General features: G+C 37.5%; 1 protein-coding gene across 5 annotated transcripts in view; it reads right to left on the bottom strand.

Moving 5' to 3' along the window:
* The window catches only part of GPC5 (glypican 5), a 1,584,132-nt gene that overhangs the window by 578,642 nt on the left and 982,494 nt on the right, over positions 1–22,996 (bottom strand).

The following is a 22,996-nucleotide window of genomic DNA, read 5'->3' as shown; positions in this document are numbered from 1 at the left end:
TTTGAAGATAATAACTTCTGTCCAGGATAAAAGATAAAGTCAGGTACTTCTGTATATTGCCTTGAAAGAAGTAGTTTTGTTATTTAGTACATTTATTTTACCATTTCTTTAACTGACCAGTATATATAAATCTCTATTTCTTCATTCTGTTTTGAACTATTCTTAAACATTATACACTTCCTCTCGGTTTTCAAAATGTTAAATGACATCTTTGGCATATATTCAAATTTTATGTTTGTATGAGAATTTCATTACGATTTTGAAAATGATACATTAGCACAAATTTTCTTTAAATGATAGTACAAATCCTAGACAAAATAGCCTTGATTGCTATGTGCAATTGTTAAGATTTCATTATAAACATATCTTGGTTAAATATCCATATGTAACTCACTCCAGATGTTATTTTGTTACTTTATAATTAGTTTCACTGTTTTCAAAATCCTGATAATACTTATTCAGGTGTTGCTAAAAGGGAAACTCTGCAACCATGGGGACTGAATCATAGTTTTGGTGGGAGTCTGCCAAGTTCACTAGCCATTTATATTAACTTTGCCTACACAGCTGCTGATCAAAAAACGACGGTGCCAGATTTCTAGGAGGACAGGTTACTGCATCTTTCACAAAAGCAATTAAAGTACAAAAGCTGACTACAGGACCACTCCATATTTCAATGTAAGTGGGGGAGAGAGGGCAAGAAGGACAGGCTTATCCATGACTTCAGGCTGTGTGAGAGCAGCTTCAGTGACATCTCCCTATCACCTCCAAATATACACAAGCTCACATCATACTCTCCCCACACAAAATGAAGAAACTACATAATAATGTATTCTGTGATAGCTAGGCACACAATTTTTCTTGGGTAACTGATACAATATTATTTGAACTGTAAGTTATTACTTTAACTTACAAATAAGTAATTATCTAAGACTTAAAAATTACTTACCAAAGTATTTGAGAAGCCTTTCCTATACACATAGCATTCTATATGTTGTGTGCATGTGAGTGTGTATGTGTTTGTGCCTAAAAAGAAACAAAGCATAATTCCTGTTATGGAGTGTTTGTGTCCCTTTAAAATTCATATATTAAAACCTAATGCCCAGTGTATGAGGAGGTGGGGACTTTGAGAGGCAATTAGGTCATCAGGATGGAGCCCTCAGGAATGGGATTAGTGCCCTTATAAAAGCAGGTTTTGAAGGCTACCTTGTCCTTTCTGCCATGTAAAGTTACAGGGAGAAGACCGCCTAGGAAGTAGTCTCTCATCAGATATCAAGTCTATCACTGCCATGATCTTGAACTTCCACAACTGTGAGAAATATGTTATTGTATATAAGTCACTTAAGAGTATTTTGTTTTACAGCCAGAACAGACTAAAACAATCCCTTTAAAGAAAGTGTTCACCCTTTACAAAAATTAAACATATGAATAGTAACTAAGTAGCCCCCAAACAGAAGGCTGATTCAAAGACTTGATTAATGAGCAAAAATTACTTAAACTATGTTAGGCAAAGATGTTCCCTTTACTTTACCTAGCCAAAGATTAAACAAGGCTCTCACACTGTAATCAATGAAATCATCATTTGAACAAATAGATCAGCTGGGACATAAGAAGGAAGGGAAAAAGAAGACACCAACTTACTGAATTGCTTATATTTGACCAGCTTGGGAAACACTATTTTTCAAACCATTAATGTTAATTCTTTTTCATGAACACTTAAAAGTTCTATCACTATTGCAAATGTAATATGAAGTCAAGTAGACTCAGAAGATATTAAAAGAAAATCAGTCAACTACCCAAATCAAACAAATATACAAAAACATACATAATGACTTAGGTTTCTACAAAAAACTGAGTCACTTGAGAAAAATGTTATAAATGTTTAGTTCAGAAAATACACATGCAAGCACTTTCTTAAAAGTTTTAGTGAGGGAAAAAAAAAATTCAACAATACATTTTGTTGTGCAAGTTGGAATTTTTAAAAAATCAGAGACAGGTAATCTGGGAGAAGAAAGTACACTTGAATGAGAACATCAAAAATCTTTTTTTTTTTCCCCATGCATAGTTTTAATCCTCAACTTAGAGTGGCAACATTTAAATAATACATTGATTGCTTCAGGTGATTTTGAAAATCTTAAAATCACATCTGGGATTCAAGAATTCCTAGTTAATATGGCACTGGAAAGTCATATTTTCTAAACCTATTTATTGAAGTGAAGGGAAAGTGAAAGTTGCTCAGGTGGTCTGACTCTTTACAACCCCGTGGAATGTAGACTGCCAGGCTCCTCTGTCCATGGAAATCTCCAGGCCAGGATACTGGAGTGAGTAGCCATTTCCTTCTCCAAGGGATCTTCCCAACCCTGGGATCAAATGCAGATCCCTCGCCTTACAGGCGGATTCTTAATCATCTGAGCTATCAAGGAAGCCCAAGAATACTGGAGTGGGTAGCCTATCTCTTCTCCAGGGGATCTTCTGACCCAGGAATCGAGTCGGGTCTCCTGCATTGCAGGGGATTTATTGAAGCACATGCATGTTAAGTTGCTTTAGTCATGTCTGACTCTTTGTGACCCTATGGACCATAGTCTGTTAGGCTCCTCTATCCATGGGATTCTCCAAGCAAGAATACTCGAGTGGGTTGCCATGCCTACCTCCAGGGGATCTTCATGACTCTTGGACTGAACCTGAGTCACTTATGTCTCCTGCGTTGGCAGGCGGGTTCTTTACCACTAACATCACCTGGGAAACCACAGTTGACATAAAATAAACTATACATAATTAAATGTACATTTGGATAAGTTTAACATGCATGTGCTTAGTCACTCAGTCATGTCTGACTCTTTGTGACCCCATGGACTGTAGCTTTCTAGGCTCCTCTATCCACAGGGATTCTCCAGGCAAGAATACTGGAGTGGGTTGCCATGTTCTCCTCCAAAGGATCTTCCCAACCCAGGGACTGAACCCAGGTCTCACACACTGCAGGCCAATTCTTTACCGTCTGAGACACCAGGGAAGTCCTTAACAAGCATACATCCCTAAAACTACTACCACCATCAGAAAATAAACCTATCAAATGTACTGAGGGGGGTCCCTCTGTAACCCCTCCTTCTCTGCTCCATTCTCCATCCATAGACAACTACTGATTTTCTTTCTGTCATTATGTGTTAGTTTGCATTTCTTAGCACTTTATATAAATAGAATTACATAGTACAAAGTTTTTGTGGCTATTTTAGTTCACTCAGCATAATTATTTTGAAATCAAGCATTTTATAGTATATACCAATAGTTCATCCTTCTTAATATTAATACAGAGGTTGACTCCATTGTGTGGACACACTACATTTGTTCATTCAGTCACCTGTTTGATGTGTTTCCCCATTCCCATCCTTTCTTGTGAACATGTTGTCAGTTATGTCTGACTCTTTGTGATCCCAAGAACTGTAGCCTGCCAGGCTTCTCTGTTCATGGAATTCTCCAGGCAAGAATACTGGAGTGGGTAGTCATTCCCTTCTCCAGGGGATGTCCCCAATCCAGGGGTCAAATCCAGGTGTCTTGCATTGCAGGCGGATTCTTTACATCTGAGCCATCCATCCTTCCTACTTCTTCCTATCCTTGATGTACTCTTCCTGAACAAAGGGCATCATCCTCCAAGTAATCACAACTGGCCTGATCTAATCACCATTCCTCTCACGCCTGCATGGACTGTTTGTTCTCCAGCACTATCGATTCACCTAGAATACAAACACATGAATAGCACAGTAGCTGTGGGAGTGTGTTGGGTATTTACTTTTGTCTCCATTTATCAAGTCCAGTTTGACCAGTGTGCTTAAATCAAGTTATTAAGCTGTACATGATCGTTTTTATTCACTTTACCCAATCTGAATCAATATGTACTTTTACAGGCATGGTCTGTTTTCTTTCTTCACTCTCATGGGCACATTCACAGTCATTTTTCTGTCATCACTTAGTTCCATTAAAATCACTGGATTGATGTATGTGGACTGATTACAATATTTGTCTGAGGAGACATATTCTGATTCTGACATGTATAATATACAAAATACATAAAATAATCATATATAAATGTATCAATACATATTTCAGAAGTTATCACAGGTGTATTTTTACAGATTTACTTTCATTTGGGAACTTCTTTTCTCCCTTTCAAACATTTAGGAAAACTGCTTTTTCCTTCTGCAAATTAAACTATATAATTGCACTTTCATTCCATAGCACTTTTGTGTTTTGTTTTGTGGGAGATGGAGTATTTTGAGGATGCCTAGATAAACACACTATTTCCTTAGTAACTCTAAAACCCTTCTTGATCAAACTTTGTCACTTTTTGAAATGATGAGTCTACGGTAACATTCAGTACATCTGAAATCTCTACAGAAAAATGCTGAGAAGGTAAAAAGTCACACACATATGTAGAATGTTTTACAGCATTATTTTTGACTTAGAGATAATGTTGATTGGAGATTATGCTATGACAAATTTCAACATGGTGTCTTATCTTTTTAAAAGTCATATTTCTATCCTCAAGTCTCTTAATTTGGTTCTTGCCCTCTAATCTATGCTGATCTATAATAAAGCAGAGAGCTGCCACCTATTTAACTGAACTTTACTCTCATTTATTATGTCAACCAGGCGTGAAAAATATTTTATCTTTACTGCAGAATACAAACAAAGGTAAGATAACATTATGCATTAATATTCAGGTATGGAGAACTGTTTTGAACTGGCCTACAGCAAACATTTTTACATCCAACCATAAGCTAGAATGTGGAGGTAGTTCTAAAATAATGTATTTTATCCTGCATCATACGTACCTTTATGTGCTCTATAAACTGCTATAATCATTTTGAATATAGCACTGGAAATATCAAGCAGTAGAAGTTTTCAGTACTCACTACTATTAAACACATTAATTTTCCAAATATACTCAACTTATTGTTTCTGTTATCATTACCATGTATTTCTTATTCTGTTTAATTTTAAATTACTAACCTGTATATGCAAACATACCTTGATATGTTTGTATTATATCATGTTGTGTTATATCGTAAAATCAAGTCTATATAAAAGGAATAATTCTTTCTTCATTGATTTGCTCAGAAAGTTTTTATTAAATAACTCCAGAAATCTCTACAGGTTACACATGACATTATTGGACCTCACGACAAATAAGGATGCTCACGTTAGTTCTCATTAATGGAAACTGCATTAAAATATCACAGTAGGCAACAGACGACAGGAAAAGGGACTTTACTAAAAGCACATTCATCTGTATCCAATTTTTCAATAAAACACTATTTTTTAAGCATACTGAAGCGGAACTGTTAGACAGCTAGAAATCACATGAACTAACAGATTTCTCTTTTCCTCTCCTCTGATATACTACCTATATTGATCTCTGAAACAAAGTGTATTTTGAGTACATTTTATTCATGGAGAACATGGATATTTGTAAAAACAAAGGATTCATTTTATTTTTGGACTTTAAAACTCTATTCTTAAAATCAGGAATCATGTACAAGGAATCAATGACTTTTTGATAATTTTTAGTCTTTCATATCAATTTAAAAATTTATTTTAAAGATACTTTTATTATTAGATTAGATACTCACTACAGAGTTAAGACATTTTTTATAAATTTATTTTTTGAAGGATACTAGATGAGTATAGTAATTTCAAAGATATAAGACATACTCTTATTATTAATTTTGGAAAGCAATAATAATTGAATGCCTAATGTGTGCTAATGACTGTGGCTCAGACCATGAACTCCTTATTGCCAAATTCAGACTGAAATTGAAGAAAGTACGGAAAACCACTAGACCATTCAGGTATGACCTAAATCAAATCCCTTATGATAATACAATGGAAGTGAGAAATAGATTTAAGGGCCTAGATCTGATAGATAGAGTGCCTGATGAACTATGGAATGAGGTTCGTGATATTGTCCAGGACGCGGGGATCAAGACCATCCCCATGGAAAAGAAATGCAAAAAAGCAAAATGGCTGTCTGGGGAGGCCTTACAAATAGCTGTAAAAAGAAGAGAAGTGAAAAGCAAAGGAGAAAAGGAAAGATATAAGCATCTGAATGCAGAGTTCCAAAGAATAGCAAGAAGAGATAAGAAAGCCTTCTGCAGTGATCACTGCAAAGAAATAGAGGAAAACAACAGAATGGGAAAGACTAGAGATCTCTTCTAGAAAATTAGAGATACCAAGGGAACATTTCATGCAAAGACGGGCTCGATAAAGGACAGAAATGGTATGGACCTAACAGAAGCAGAAGATATTAAAAAGAGGTGGCAAGAATACACAGAAGAACTGTACAAAAAAGATCTTCATGACCCAGATAATCACGATGTGTGATCATTCACCTAGAGCCAGACATCCTGGAATGTGAAGTCAAGTTGGCCTTAGAAAACATCACTACGAACAAAGCTAGTGGAGGTGATCGAATTCCAGTTGAGCTATTTCAAATCCTGAAAGATGATGCTGTGAAAGTGCTGCACTCAATATGCCAGCAAATTTGGAATACTCAGCAGTGGCCACAGGACTGGAAAAGGTCAGTTTTCATTCCAATGCCAAAGAAAGGCAATGCCAAAGAATGCTCAAACTACTGCACAATTGCACTCATCTCATATGCTAGTAAAGTAATGCTTAAAATTCTATAAGTGAGGCTTCAGCAATACATGAACCGTGAACTTCCAGATGTTCAAGCTGGTTTTAGAAAAGGCAGAGGAACCAGAGATCAAATTGCCAACATCTGCTGGATCATGGAAAAAGCAAGAGAGTTCCAGAAAAAAACATCTATTTCTGCTTTATTGACTATGCCAAAGCCTTTGACTGTGTGGATCACAATAAACTGTTGAAAATTCTGAAAGAGATAGGAATACCAGACCACCTAACCTGCCTCTTGAGAAATCTGTATGCAGGTCAGGAAGCAACAGTTAGAACTAGACATGGAACACATAGGAAAAGGAGTCCGTCAAGGCTGTATATTGTCACCCTGCTTATTTAACTTACATGCAGAGTACATCATGAGAAATGCTGGACTGGAAGAAACACAAGCTGGAATCAAGATTGCCAGGAGAAATATCAATAACCTCAGATGTGCAGTTGACACCACCCTTATGGCAGAAACTGAAGAGGAACTACAAAGCCTCTTGATGAAGGTGAAAGAGGAGAGTGAAAAAGTTGGCTTAAAGCTCAACATTCAGAAAACGAACATCATGGCATCCGGTCCCATCACTCATGGAAAATAGATGGGGAAACAGTGGAAACAGTGTCAGACTTTATTTTGGGGGCTCCAAAAACACTGCAGATGGTGACTGCAGCCATGAAGTTAAAAGACGCTTACTCCTTGGAAGGAAAGTTATGATCAACCTAGATAGCATATGCAAAAGCAGAGACATTACTTTGCCAACAAAGGTCTGTCTAGTCAAGGCTATGGCTTTCCAGTGGTCATGTACAGAGAGTTGGACTATGAAGAAGGCTGAGTGCCAAAGAATTGATGCTTTTGAACTGTGGTGTTGGAGCAGACTCTTGAGAGTCCCTTGGACTGCAAGAAGATCCACCCAGTCCATTCTGAAGGAGATCAGCCCTGGGATTTCTTTGGAGGGAATGTTTCAGAATGCTGAAACTCCAGTACTTTGGCCACCTCATGTGAAGATTGACTCATTGGAAAAGACTCTGATGCTGGGAGGGACTGGGGGCAGGAGGAGAAGGGGATGACAGAGGATGAGATGGCTGCATGGCATCACTGACTCGATGGACATGAGTCTGAGCGAACTCCGGGAGTTGGTGATGGACAGGGAGGCCTGGTGTGCTGTGACTCATGGGGTCACAAAGAGTCGGACACGACTGAGAGACTGAACTGAACTGAATGTGTGCCAGCTCCTTTAAATCATTTTTCATCATATTCAAACCAGTTCAAACCATATTCAAACCAATATTTTTGCCCTATTTTACCAAAAATACATGTGACATCAAAAATAATAAGTATCTTGTTTAGGTGCTCAGAAATAGTAATTAAAATTGAGACTGAAGCTCTGATGTATTCAGTTTCATAGAATTGCCTTGCATTAAACGGCTTCCTTCAGAGATGCTTGAACATATTAGCAAAAAGAGAGAGTGAGATTAATTTTAGGAAGTGTAAAATCCAACTATTAACTTTTTCCTAAGAAGAATCTTATAATAACAAGGTGGAAATTCTGCTTCTAATTTACGAATGTCTTGGTGTTTTTTGCCTCCTCCCCTCAGACACAGAGTTGACCTAAAACTTTACCAGATTCCTCCCTTCCTCGTGTGAAATATAGATATTTCCTTGTAAAAGACAAACTTTTCTGCAGTTCAGTTCAGTTGCTCAGTTGTGTCTGACTATTTGCGACCCCATGAATTGCAGCACGTCCATCACCAACTCCCGGAGTTCACTCAAACTCAGGTCCATCAAGTCAGTGATGCCATCCAACCATCTCATCCTCTGTCATCCCCTTCTCCTCCTGCCCCCAGTCCCTCCCAGCATCAGAGTCTTTTCCAATGAGTCAACTCTTCACATGAGGTGGTCAAAGTACTGGAGTTTCAGCTTCAGCATCATTCCCTCCAAAGAAATCCCAGGGCTGATCTCCTTCAGAATGGACTGGTTGGATCTTCTTGCAGTCCAAGGGACTCTCAAGAGTCTTCTCCAACACCACAGTTCAAAAGCATCAATTCTTTGGCGCTCAGCCTTCTTCACAGTCCAACTCTCCGTACATGGCCACTGGAAAACCATAGCCTTGACTAGACGGACCTTTGTTGGCAAAGTAATGTCTCTGCTTTTGAATATGCTATCTAGGTTGGTCTTAACTTTCCTTCCAAGGAGTAAGCGTCTTTTAACTTCATGGCTGCAGTCACACTCTGTAGTGATTTTGAAGCCCAGAAAAATAAAGTCTGACACTGTTTCCACTGTTTCCCCATCTATTTCCCATGAAGTGGTGGGACTGGATGCCATGATCTTCGTTTTCTGAATGTTGAGCTTTAAGCCAACTTTTTCACTCTCCACTTTCACTTTCATCAAGAGGCTTTTGAGTTCCTCTTCACTTTCTGCCTTAAGGGTGGTGTCATCTGCATATCTGAGGTTATTGATATTTCTCCCGGCAATCAAATTACTTTTAATCTGTGGTGCTGGAAAAGACTCTTGATAGTCCCTTGGACAGCAAGGAGATCAAACCAATCAACTGTGAATATTCATTGGAAGGGCTGATGCTGAAGCTCCAAAACTTTGGCCACCTGATACAGAAAACTGACTCATTGGAAAAGACCCTGACGCTGGGAAAGATTGAGGGCAGGGGGCGAAGTGGGAGACAGAGGAAGAAATGGTTGGATGGCATCACCGACTCAATGGTCATAAGTTTGAGCAAGCTCCAGAAGATAGTGAAAGACAGTGTCAGACATGACTGAGTGACTGTACAACAACAACATTTAAGTATAAAATTATTTTTTAAATATAATTTATTGGAAAGCCATTGATGTAAAGATGACAGTAACCATTGATGTATTTATCTATAAAGGATTTTAAACTGGCTGATCTTCAAGCCACCCCCATTTGCTAAAAGATAGGCTGAGTAGCTTACTCCAGACAAATCTTTCACAATTTTTTTAGAAAGGCACTTTCTAATAATACAATTCTACATTATACTAAAGAAAAAGCCAGTACTAATTTGCTACTATCAAAGCAAAATAACTCATACCAATATTCAAATGTAATAAGGCACCAGAGATTTATTATCAATGAGTTAAAGATTCAAAAAATTGTTTTATATATTTTGTGTATCATTATTTATTTTAAAAATCCACATTAAAGTATCTTCAAAATATTCTCTTTCATAAATTATATTATGCTTCAAAACTTTTAAAACAACTCAGCAAAATTAGGTATTTGGGGCCCTGTATTAATTTTTGGTCTACAGTCTTTCTAGTTGTTAATCAGATTTGGCATCTGCCTTATGTTTTGATGAGAGGGTTGCAGCTTTGATTAGAAAGAGAGATTTTAGACAGAAGTATATTGTCCCTTATCAAGGGTCATTAAGAATTAAGGCATCCAGCATCAGGCAAGCTGGAACTCATTAGTTAGCTTAATAAAACACTTATGAGGAACATCATGTACTAAAAGAATGACTATATTTATATGGCCTTTTAAATAAACAAAGCAAAGCCAAAAATTACAAGTGAAATGACATAAAATAGATTTATTAAAAGGTAAAAGTTGAACAGCTAGAAAAAACACCTGCATGTCATTATCCTGTATGTTGGAGAAATGTGTTTTTCTTTAAAAGAGTAAACTTCTATAAAATGTACTTAATCCTGTATCATATTTTGTTTAACACAACAGTGATATGTTGGGTTGATTTTACTTTTCCCTCAAGAGAAATATTTGAGATGATAAATAATTTAAGTTTCTTAGATTGCTCAACACAAAAATGCATGAAACTCCATGTTCTAACATGGCTTTGCATTTCCTTCATACTTGGGAAGAAACTTTAGAGTCAAAGTGATACTGAGTTCACTGTAAATTTATAAGCTAACATCCTACATTTATTTTCCTAATTTAGACTGAAGGAGACTCTGTTACACAGCAATAGATAAATTACCTTGAAATAAAACTCTATTAATATGTTGCTAATGATACTTAGATACTTAGAATATATGGAGGTTGCGTGAGTAAATGAAACTAAAGACCATAATGCACTGTTTTCCATAGCTTGTTGAATTAACGACTGGAATACAACACAGTGCAAGGATTTTGAAAATTCTTTGAAATTTCTCTGAAAAATTATAGTGTTAATGTTGATTTATTGTACTGTATAGTATACCTGACATATAGATGTATGTCTATCAGGTAGACAATGCTCATTAAGGGTCAGCCACGTTTAACATATTAAGAAAGTAGCTACTTTTCATTTAGGAAAGGCAAAAGGTCAACTATCACTGGAGTAATCATAAAAATGTCTGCTTCTGGAAGTTCAGTGTTTATGTGGAATATAATAAGTATATGCTGACATGCCAATCTGTGCAATAACATAGATGGACTGTGCTGTAAGTATTAGAAACTGTTCATGATGAAGGTAGGAGTAGGTGACCTTCATGAAGAATGAATTTCCATCTTAATTCGTATTTTTAAATTAAATTCCTCTTTTAGTTTTACAGATGACTTCCCACGGGGAAAACTACTGCAACCTCAAATTGTAAGAAAGCTCATAATTATAATTCCTCATGTTTTTACCAAAGCATTCTCCCTTAGTAAATGTAAAATGAATGTACAGTTGATTCTTGAACAACAAAGATGTGAACTGTGCACGCCTACAGCCATGAAATTAAAAGACACTTGCTCCTTGGAAGAAAAGCTATAAAAAACTTAGACAGTATTTAAAAGCAGAGACATCACTTTGCTGACTAAGGTCTGTATACTGAAAGCTATAGTCTTTCCAGCATCGTGTATGGATGTGAGAGTTAGATCATAAAGAAGGCTGGGCACCAAAGAACTGATGCTTTTGAACTGTGGAATTGGGGAAGACTCTTGAGAGTCCCTTGGGCTGCAAGGAGATCAAACCAGTCAATCCTAAAGGAAATAAAAACTGAATATTCATTGGAAGGACTGATGCTGAAGCTCCAATACTTTGGCCAATTGATGCAAAGACCCAACTCATTGGAAAAGACCTTGATGCTGGCAAAGACTGAAGGCAGGAGAGGATGAGATGCAACAGAGGATGAGATGGTTGGATGGCATCACCAACTCAGTGGATATGAGTTTGAGCAAACTCCGGGAGACAGTGAAGGACAGGGAAGCCTGGTGTGCTGCAGCTCATAGGGTCGCAAAGAATTGTACATGACATACAGACTGAGCAACAAAAACATATACATGGATACTATTCAACAGTGAACACTACAGTGCAACATGGTTGATGGTTGGTTCAATCTAAGGATACAGAAGGCCAACTATAAAGTATACTCAAATCAACTCCCATGTTGTTCAAAGGTCAATTATGTATTTAATTCACTAATATCAATCTTGAAAGAGTGGAATTATAATCACTCCTTAAAACTGCATAAACATTCTTATTCTCATTTATTCAAACAATAAATATTATATCCACTTTGGGGATATTTTTTAATCTACTCAAAATAATTTAAATGCTTATACTACAGCCCTTTGCATCTTTACCTTTCTCTCCACCAGATGAAAAAGAAAATGAAGATATCATGACAAATAATTTTTCCATTTAAATAAATGCTTAAATACATGCGCTCTCCTTGAATTGGCTCCTGTATCTGTTTTTTATTCGTTCAACCTATGAAAAACAGATATTCACTGAAAATACCCTCTGTACCAGTTCCTGCATGCATTCCTGAAGATGTGGAATAAAATATTTACAAAACAAAAATGCTAAAGACACATCAACCCACCTTACAAAGACTGCAGCAATTAGTAAAGCACACATAGGACATATGATAATTTATACAATAAATATATGTATCAGTAATTCTATGAGAAAACACAAGAGATAGTGGCCAACTTTACAACAATAAGTGGCTGATAATCTAATTGATGAATGACTATTAGCATGGTATAAACTCATGTATCCTGCATTAGATTGGGGCACTAACCCTTAAAAGATTATCTCAATAAATGTGATGACTATTATCAAGAATTATGTAAGCAGGTGTTTAAATGCATACTTTTTTTTAAGTATATGTTCATAATCAAACAACTGATAGTAAAATCAAAAATATTCAAAACCTACAAGAATAACATTTTCTCTGCTTATATTTGTAGTTTTCAAATAGGGGACTACCAAACTTACATTAATTACTAACTTCTGGAATACGTCTTTGCCCATGAATTACATTATCCAGAAATGAAATTTACTACATTGAAATACTTCAAAATCTTCTATTGACAAGATTTCCAGATTGTTCAACAATTACATATGCGGGATCCAACTAAAATCTTAACACTGTGCCTATTTCAAACAGAAAAAGGCTAAATACAACACAAGGCATGTAAATCCCATTAAAATCCTATCTTCTCTCATTTCCAGCATCTGAAACTCCCATAAATTCCTTATTTTTCCCGAAGAACTCTTTTTCTTGCTTATTATCTTGTACCCTCTCCCTCATCCTGCCACCTCCCACTCTTCTATGGACAACATTTTAGACTGATCATACCCCATTCCCCTAAGCCCACAGCCCCAATCTGTGCTGATGTTCCAGGCACACTATCCATCACCATAATGACTTTTATCTCAAGAATCCTGCCCCTTGGGCAACCTCCAAAAACACTTGTGGGGGTTGGAAAAGGCTCTGGTCAGCTGCACATTAGTCATTTTTGGTGAACTATGATATACTTAGAAATATGAGACCTTGTGAATATCATTTCTTAAGCTAAGATTTGATATAAAATTTTCTACAGCTTACTTTTAATATAGAATCAACAAGAAAAACCACAAAGAACAGCAATTTATTACATGAGTGGAAGAAACGTAGTTCAGCATCAAAATTTGGGCAGGAAAAGCCTTTCTTCATCCAGAATCAGTCAGTCAGTTCATCCAGAATATTCCTTTCTAAACTGATTTATAGATACACATGTAACTTTTCTCTAAAAAAGTAATCTTCAGCTAGTTTATCAAATGTAATACTATTCTTAGAAAATATATAATTTTCATTCTTTGTGCATTTGAGCTTTCACTTTGAGTCTATTAAACAGACTCAATGCTCATTCAGTTAGATTAACAGATACTCAGTACTGATTTTATATTTTTAGTTTCATTACACTTTCCTTTACAGAAAATTATTTAGGAAGACGCAAGATATATAAACACTGTGCATGCAGATTCAGTTGGTTCAGACTTTGCAATCCCATCAACTGTAGTTTGCTAGGCTCCTCAGTAGTTATATTTCCATGGCTAAAATGTCATTTTATTGAAAGCTAAATGAATATATGGAGGTACAAAATAGGACTGATTAGTACTAAAAACTAAAGAAATCATTACATTCAAGAAAGCAAAATAATTATTGCATAGTTCCCATTCTTGTATATTACTTTTCTTCCTACTTTTTAAGACAGTGTGAGTGTGTGTGTGAGTGTGTGTGTGCGTGTGTGTGTGTGTGTGTGTGTGTGTGTAGGGGGTGTTCTATGTAATTAGCCTGAAGTTTTTTTTTTTTAAACTCAGCCATTTCCACTAGAAACAAAGTAGTGTTCATAGTGACTTTCTTAAAGTTTACATAGTTTTTTTGATTATTTATGATTTTCTGTTAAAATCTTGCTGATCATTACCTTTTGAGCATTATTCACAGATTAAAATGCAAGAAAAAGGACAAATGTAATGCTAAGAAGAAAGACTTAATACAACAAAAATATTCTAATCAATGCTATTTGAAATTATAGTTAGTTCATTTATTGAAGTCAGTTAGACTAGGGAATTATTTCAGTATTCTATGCAAACAATTACTTTAATTTTTTTAACTATTTAAGAGTTATATTTATTCACTAGTCTCTTAAAAGAAAGCTAAGCCTTTTTCTTTAAAACATTCTCTGAATAACTGAGTTGTCCTTGCATAAACCACATCCATAACCTATCTATATTTTTCCTAATTTTATTTAAAGTATGGCACAAATTAAAACATTTAAAAATAAATCTGAGTGGTAATTCTTCTCAGATGTTTCCTAGTTGTTTTCTCAATCTGTATCTCATCCGACAAAACTCTTTGAGCAGTTTACCTTCACTGAATTGCTCTACAACTTGAGTCGTAATTTTTAATGGGAAAATCTCACTTCAGTTTCCCTATTTCCATCCTTAAGTTTACATATCTCCCTAAACTAGACACTTCTAATATCAATGTGACCAACAAGGGTGGGAAGCAAACAACCAAATTTGAAAGTATAGGTAGTTCCCAAGAGGTGTAGATGCAACAGGAAAGGAGCTCTTCCAACTCTGAAGTTCAAGTTATTGTGGGCATGCATCAGATTGTTCCAGACCAAATGGGAAGATCTGGTTATTCCACTGTTTTATTTCAGTGAAGGTCAGTAAAGAGAACTTCTAAGAAACTAAAACAGAATCTTGAAAGTGAATCCTTATCCAATTATCTGCACCTGCAAAGAAATTTAGGATTCTTTTCCATTTATCACACTCACAACTCCTCAAAACTTCACTGATCTGTTCCTTCTTTCCATTACCATTTCTATTACTCTAGTCTAAGAAATAGTCTCATTCTTGGATTATTTTAGAACCTTCCAAAAAGGATTTCCATTTCCACTGGTGCCTTTTGCAATATATTCTAACCCAGAAGTTAATCCTTTTTTACTAAATTATATCTGATTTCATCACCCTTGAATTTAAAACCGAGAGTTCTACTGCCCTTTGGATAAGAGCCAAAGCCCTCAATATCATATACAAGACATTTTATAATTGACCCTTGCCCTTGTTTTTCTCATTATCTTTCCATATTCTCATATTACTATTATTCAATTCTTCTGTTGCCATGTATTTTTGAGTTTTTTTCCTATCACATTTTCAAAACAATTTATCTTACTTTGAAACACTCTTCTGAATGCTTATTCAATTTCACTCTCTTCATTAGTAGAATTTTTATTTACCAAGTGTAGGCTTTATAGTTATCTCTTTAATATCTGAGAGTGAGTAGGTCAGGTATTTTTGTGTTTAAATAGAAACCTGTTCTTCCTCACTACTCTATTGGAATAGCCCTTCAGTTTGTTATCTGTGATACATATACACAGAACACCTGAAAATGTATGCAGTAAAAGAAAATAAGTGGTGAAAAAATAAATTATTTTTAAACAATCAGTTACTATTCAGTAAGTGCCATATATAAAAACATGTAACACAATATTGTTCATCTAGCAAAATACTAGGTTAGCCAAAAATTTCGTTCATTCAAGATTTTCCAAAGCATCTTACAGAAAAACTCCAACAGAATTTTTGGCCAACCTAATATTAGCCAACTGTATTCCTTTCTAACTCTTTGGGGTATGTCTAATGGGCAGAAAATTACCTTGCTACAGTTATTTCAGTAGGTCACACAATGGTGTGATCACTTACCGAGAGCTAGACATCCTGGAACATGAAGTTAAGTGGGCTTTAGGAAGCATCATTACAAACAAAGCTAGTGGAGGTGATGGAATTCCAGTTGAGCTACTTCAAATCCTAAAAGATGATGCTGTGAAAGTGCTGCACTCAATATGCCAAAAAATTTGGAAAACTCAGCAGTGGCCACATGACTGGAAAAGGTCAGTTTTCATTCCAATCCCAAAGAAAGGCAATGCCAAAGAATGTTCAAACTACTGCACAACTGCACTCATCTCACATGCTAGTAAAGTAGTGCTCAAAATTCTCCAAGCCAGGCTTCAAAAATCTGTGAACTGTGAACTTCTAGTTGTTCAAGCTGGATTAGAAAAGGCAGAGGAACCAGAGATCAAATTGCAAACATCCACTGGATCATGGAAAAAGCAAGACAGTTCCACAGAAAAAATCTATTTCTGCTTTATTGACTATGCCAAAGACTTTGTGTGAATCACCACAAATTGTGGAATATTCTGAATTGATGGGAATACCAGACCACCTGACCTGCATCTTGAGAAATCTGTATGCAGATCAGGAAGCAACAGTTAGAACTGGACATGGAATAACAGACTGGTTCCAAATAGAAAAAGGAGTACGTCACGGCTGTATATTGTCAATCTGCATATTTAACTTCTATGCAGAGTACATCATGAGAAATGCTGGGCTGGAAGAAGCACAAGCTGGAATCAAGATTGCTGGGAGAAATATCAGTAACCTTGGATACGCAGGTGACACCACCCTTATGGCAGAAAGTGAAGAGGAACTCAAAAGCCTCTTGGTGAAAGTGAAAGTGGAGAGTGAAAAAGTTGGCTTAAAGCTCAACATTCAGAAAACTAAGATCATGGCATCCGGTCCCATCACTTCACGGGAAATAGATGGGGAAACAGTGGAAACAGTGGCAGACTTTATTTTGGGGGGCTCCAAAATCACTGCAGATGGTGACTGCTGCTGCTGCTAAGTCGCTTCAGTCATGTCTGACTCTTTGCGACGCCACAGATGCCTGCCCACCAGGATCCCCCATCTCTGGGATTCTCCAGGCAAGACTACTGGAGTGGGTCGCCATCGCCTTCTCTGGCAGATGGTAACTGCAGCCATGAAAATGAAAGACACTTACTCCTTGGAAGGAAAGATATGACCAACCTAGACAGCATATTAAAAAGCAGAGACATTACTTTGCCAACAAAGGTCCATCTAGTCAAGGCTATAGTTTTTCCAGTAGTCCTGTATGGATGTGAGAGTTGGACCATAAAAAAAGCTGAGCACTGAAGAATTGATGCTTTTGAACTGTGGTGTTGGAGAAGACTCTTGAGAGTCTCTTGGACTACAAGGAAATCAAACAAGTCCATCCTTAAGGAAATCAATCATGAATATTCATTGGAAGGACTGATGTTGAAGCTGAAACTCCAATACTTTGCCTACCTGATGCGAAGAACTGACATTTGAAAAGACCCTGGTGCTGGGAAAGATTGAAGGTGGGAAGAGAAGGGGATGACAAAGGATGAGGTAGTTGGATGATATCATCGACTCAATGGACATGAGTTTGAGTAAACTCCAGGAGTTGGTGATGGACAAGGAAGCCTGGCGTGCTGCAGTCCGTGGGGTCACAAAGAGTCGGACACGACTGAGGAACTGAACTGAACTGATTTCAGTAGGTGAGGGTTTCCCTCTGCAGTATCGAGTACAAAACGTGAGGTGATTTTAAGTTTGGAAGTTATAAGAAACTGACACAGGAGTTGTAACAAACTGGATTGAGAGAGAGAGAGATACAACGTACTTGATAACTACCCAGCTGCACTTGTTTCCAAGAAAATTCAGGAAAGAGCCGGTATCACTGAAATTTGGTATGTGCTACAGTTCTCTATCTGCTCCAGAAAACCTTCACTATTAATATAAATCCATGAAATTATAATTTCAGAGTTTATATGCAATTTTAAAATAAATTACTGTTCTGAGCTATGTTTTTTCAAATTGACAGAAGGACACACAATAAAATCAGACTAAGGGACAGCCATTGAAGAGTTCAAATTTATCCAGATTATTATCAATACTACATCTGGAGATAGGACAAATCTCTCTCATTGACTTCAGTTCAGATGCTCAGTCATGTCTGACTCTTTGCAACCCCATGAACTGCAGCATGCCAGGCCTCCCTGTCCATCACCATCTCCCGGAGTTCACTCAGACACACGTCCATCGAGTCAGTGATGCCATTCAGCCATCTCATCCTCTGTCATCCCCTTTTCCTCCTACCCTCAATCCCTCCCAGCATCACAATCTTTTCCAATGAGTCAACTCTTTGCATGAGGTGGCCAAAGTACTGGAGTTTCAGCTTTAGCATCATTCCTGAACACCCAGGACTGATCTCCTTGAGGATGGACTGGTTGGATCTCCTTGCAGTCCAAGGGACTCTCAAGAGTCTTCTCCAACACCACACTTCAAAAGCATCAATTCTTCAGCGCTCAGCTTTCTTCACAGTCCAACTCTCACATCCGTACTTGACCACTGGAAAAACCATAGCCTTGACTAGACGGACCTTTGTTGGCAAAGTAATGTCTCTGCTTTTCAATATGCAGTCTAGATTGGTCATAACTTTCCTTCCAAGGAGTAAGCGTCTTTTAATTTCATGGCTGCAGTCACTATCTGCAGTGATTTTGGAGCCCAAAAAAGTAAAGTCTGATGCTGTTTCCACTGTTTCCCCATCTATTTCCCATGAAGTGATGGGACCAGATGCCATGATCTTCGTTTTCTGAATGTTGAGCTTTAAGCCAACTTTTTCACTCTCCTCTTTCACTTTCATCAAGAAGCTTTTGAGTTCCTCTTCACTTTCTGCCATAAGAGTGGTGTCATCTGCATTATTTGAGGTTACTGATATTTCTCCCAGCAATCTTGATTCCAGCTTGTGCTTCTTCCAGCCCAGCATTTCACATGATGTACTCTGCATAGAAGTTAAATAAGCAGGGTGACCATATACAGCCTTGACGGACTCCTTTTCCTATTTGAAACCAGTCTGTTGTTCCATGTCCAGTTCTAACTGTTGCTTCCTGACCTGCATACAGATTTCTCAAGAGGCAGGTCAGGTGGTCTGGTATTCCCATCTCTTTCAGAATTTTCCACAGGTTATTGTGATCCACACAGTCAAAGGCTTTGGCATAGTCAATAAAGCAGAAATAGATGCTTTTCTGGAACTCTCTTGCTTTTTCCATGATCCAACGGATGTTGGACATTTGATCTCTGGTTCCTCTGCCTTTTGTAAAACCAGCTTGATCATCTGGAACTTCACAGTTCACGTACTGCTGAAGCCTGGCTTGGAGAATTTTGAGCATTATTTTACTAGAGTGTGAGATGAGTGCAATTGTGCAGTACTTCACTCTCATGAAGAGTATTCCGTTACAAGGTACAACATGGAACTAAAGGCTGAGGGTCAGAAAATAAAGTTGTCTAAACAGGACTTTGCTGTCTGGCTCCAGATTAGACCTTTGAGCTTCAAGAAAAGGATAAAGGTGGGGCAGGGGGAGTCCCTTTGATCCTAATTGGCTTATATTGATAAGAATAGAGCAGGGATTTGGAGCAGAAGTCCAGACCAACAGTTAGACCAACACATCCTATACATCCTTTATTATTACATTGCTCAGGCAAAGCAGAAGTTGGCTGGCTGAGGTCTTACTAGATCAACATAAGAGACTCTTCCCTTCTGGAACAATCACCAAAAAAAAAAAAAAGAACCTCAACTTCTGGAAACAGTAGATACATCATATGGCTTGTATTTTTAATCACTTTCCACTTGGTTTCCCTAAGTTGCTTTGTCACAAATTATTTGCAACTGTCTGAAGTGCAGAAGGCCCTATTCTCTGGATACAATTTGGGGACCATATAACATTTTAGTTATAAATGGTACTGGGTAGGCCAAGATTAAAAAATCTGTTACTCTTCTTAGCACAGCTCCAAGGAATTGATATGGGTATGTTATTCTTTGGGTACTGGAGAACTGGCATGAACTTCTACTTCAGTGACCTTGTTGGCTAGAAAAAAATGCGGTGAGTATCAGCAGCTGTGTTGCAATTTTATTTCCTTACTCATATTGTTTTTTTTCTCCCCTAGTTTCCTTGGCCCAAAACACTTAGAATTCCCATTCCAGGGACAGCGAGGTGACATGTGATGAGAAAAACTATCTTTGAGAAAAGCAATTTGTGAAGAAAACAACCTTACTTCTGAGTTGCTGCCTAGGCATTTTTCTGTATGATAATCCTACTCACACCAAGTCTGAACACTGAGATAAGGGCTTGTGTTTAGAATGTCTTGTCTAAGTTTCCACTTTGGTTTCCTCAGGGCACTTTAAAAATAACCACTTAGAGTTAAGTCTATAAAAAATTAGTGACCTCTGCCCCAACCACCTTATAAAAATAGATACTTTCTACCCTATTCAGGGCTTCCCCAGTGGCTCAGCAGTAAGGAATCCCCCTGCAAGCACAGAAGATGTATGATCCCTTACTTGCAAAGACCCCTGGAGGAGGAAACCACTCCAGTATTCTTGCCTGGGAAATCCCCTGGACAAAGGAGCCTTGCAGACTACAGTCCCTGGGGTCTCAGAGAGGGACAGGACTGAGCATGCACACATCCTGTTCTCTGGGGCTTCCTAGGTGCCTCATTGCTAAAGAATCCACCTGCCAATGCAGGTGATGTGGGTTAGATCTCAGTGTGGGGAAAATTTTCTAGAGAATGAAATGGCAACCCACTCCAGTATGCTTGCCTGGGAAATCCCATGGACAGAGGAACATGGCAGACTACAGTCCATGAAGCCACAAAAGGGCCAAACACAACTTAGCAACTAAACAACAACTCTGTTCTCGATATCTCCTGTTCACTCATGACCTCAGAGAGAACTATCCCTCCCCTGGCTCCATGGTGCTCCCTCACATCTAGGATCTATAAGTTATTATAAATCTTAAGATTCTACTTCCTTTGGGTAGGTATACTGAAATTACCCCTTAAGTAAAAACAACCCATGGGTTTCCCTTTCCCAAGTGGGACCTGGGATGCTGAGGGAGTTACCTGTTACCCACCTTGTAGATGGCTAGTGCCTCTCAGTTATCAGATCATCATCATCTGCATATTTTAAGTACCCCAGCTCTGACTTCAATATATGGCAATTTTGTTATTTAGAAAACTTATTCTTTATACTAACAAGGAGACAGTCCACATGATTCAACATTAAGAAGTCCTCTGGAGTTACTACATGAAGCCTGTTTCCTCAATATTAGACAGCTTGAAGTTAATACTATTGAAATTTTTCACCCATATGAATAACTAATAATCTCTTTACTATAGATGATTTTAATATTCAATGTCTAAGCAATTTCTAAAAAGAGTTGGAGAAACATTTCAAAAATTTAATTTGATGTTAAAGTCATTAAAAAAATGTTACTTGTTAACAGAAATTAAAGACAAAACTATATTCACGGAAAATTTTTTTCCAATTTGACATGAAGATACATTCTATTCATGTCACTTTAAAATTATGTCAGTAAGTCATGTCAATATAAAGGAACTTTATGATTAAACTTCAAAGGGAATTTTAAAGTCAATGGATTTTATTCTGCTATTGAATACTCAGTGCATAATGCTAAGTCACTATATAGGCTGTGAAAATGATGTATGTTGATAACAAGTGTTAGTAAGAGTGTGGAAGAAATGGAACCCTGTACACTGTTGGTGGGATCATAAATTGGCATAGTCAATAAGAAAAACAGTATGAAATTTCCTTAAAAATTAAAAATAGAACTACCATATGATCTAGCAACTCCACTTCTGGATAGCCAGAGGAAGTGAAATTAGTATCTCTAAGAAATATCTGCATGCCAATGTCCATCACAGAATTATTTTACAATAGCCGAGATCTGAAAACAATCCAAATTGTTCCATGACAGAAAAATCAAGAAAAGTGTTATAAACACAATGGAAAATTACTCTGCCAGAAGAGAAATAAAGCCTGTTATGTGCAACAACAAGGAGGAAGCTGGAGGACATTATTCTAAGTTAAAGAAGTCAGACACAGAAATATTCAATTACTATATGATACCATTTGTACATGGAATTCTAAAAGGTCAAAGGAGAGAGGTGACCAAGATAGCTGAGTAGAAAAACATGAAACTCACATTCTCCCATGTATACATCAAAATTACAACTACTTACAGAGCAAACATTTACAAGAGGAACCTGAAGACTAACAGGAATGATTTTTCCACAACTAAAGATATAAGGTGGAACCACATTGAGATGCGTATAAGGGGTGGAGACTTGGTATAGTCAGGACCCACACCCCTCGGTCAGTGGCTCATAACAGGAGGAATATCACAGTTGTAGAAGTTCAACCCAAGGATAGAGGGGTCAGTGCCCTACAATAGGCTCCCCAGCCTGGAAGTTCTACACTGCGAAGGTGAGCCTCCAGATGTCTGACTCTGAAAACCAATGGTACTTATGTCTGAAAGAGCTGGAGAGCTATTTTAAATGCTCTTAAAAGTCACAGAATCTCACAGGTACTGAGTCCAAGCACAGAGGCAGAGCTTGAAAGGAGCCTGGATCAGACCAATTTGTTGATCTTGGTAACAAGATCTGCCATCCCCCCAGAAGGGAAGATGGCAACTCCGGACATCCTTGGGGACAGAGAGGATGGTTGCAGCCATCTGAGGGGAACTTGTTTTACCTTGATCACGCTAGCACTGGTGACCACCGTTTTGGAATCCTCCCTCTAGCCTATTAGTACTGGGAACCCTATTATACCCTTTGGAGGACCAATACCAGCCCAAGTCCTCCAAGACCACATAGACAAATGTGCAGGGAACCTAGACTTAACTTCCAGCAGGCCAGCACCAGCTCCCAGC

Source organism: Bos taurus, chromosome 12 (assembly GCF_002263795.3).
Source record: "Bos taurus isolate L1 Dominette 01449 registration number 42190680 breed Hereford chromosome 12, ARS-UCD2.0, whole genome shotgun sequence".
Lineage (NCBI taxonomy): Eukaryota > Metazoa > Chordata > Mammalia > Artiodactyla > Bovidae > Bos > Bos taurus.
Note: the sequence above shows the minus strand (reverse complement) of the source record. Positions and strands in the feature narration are given on the sequence as shown.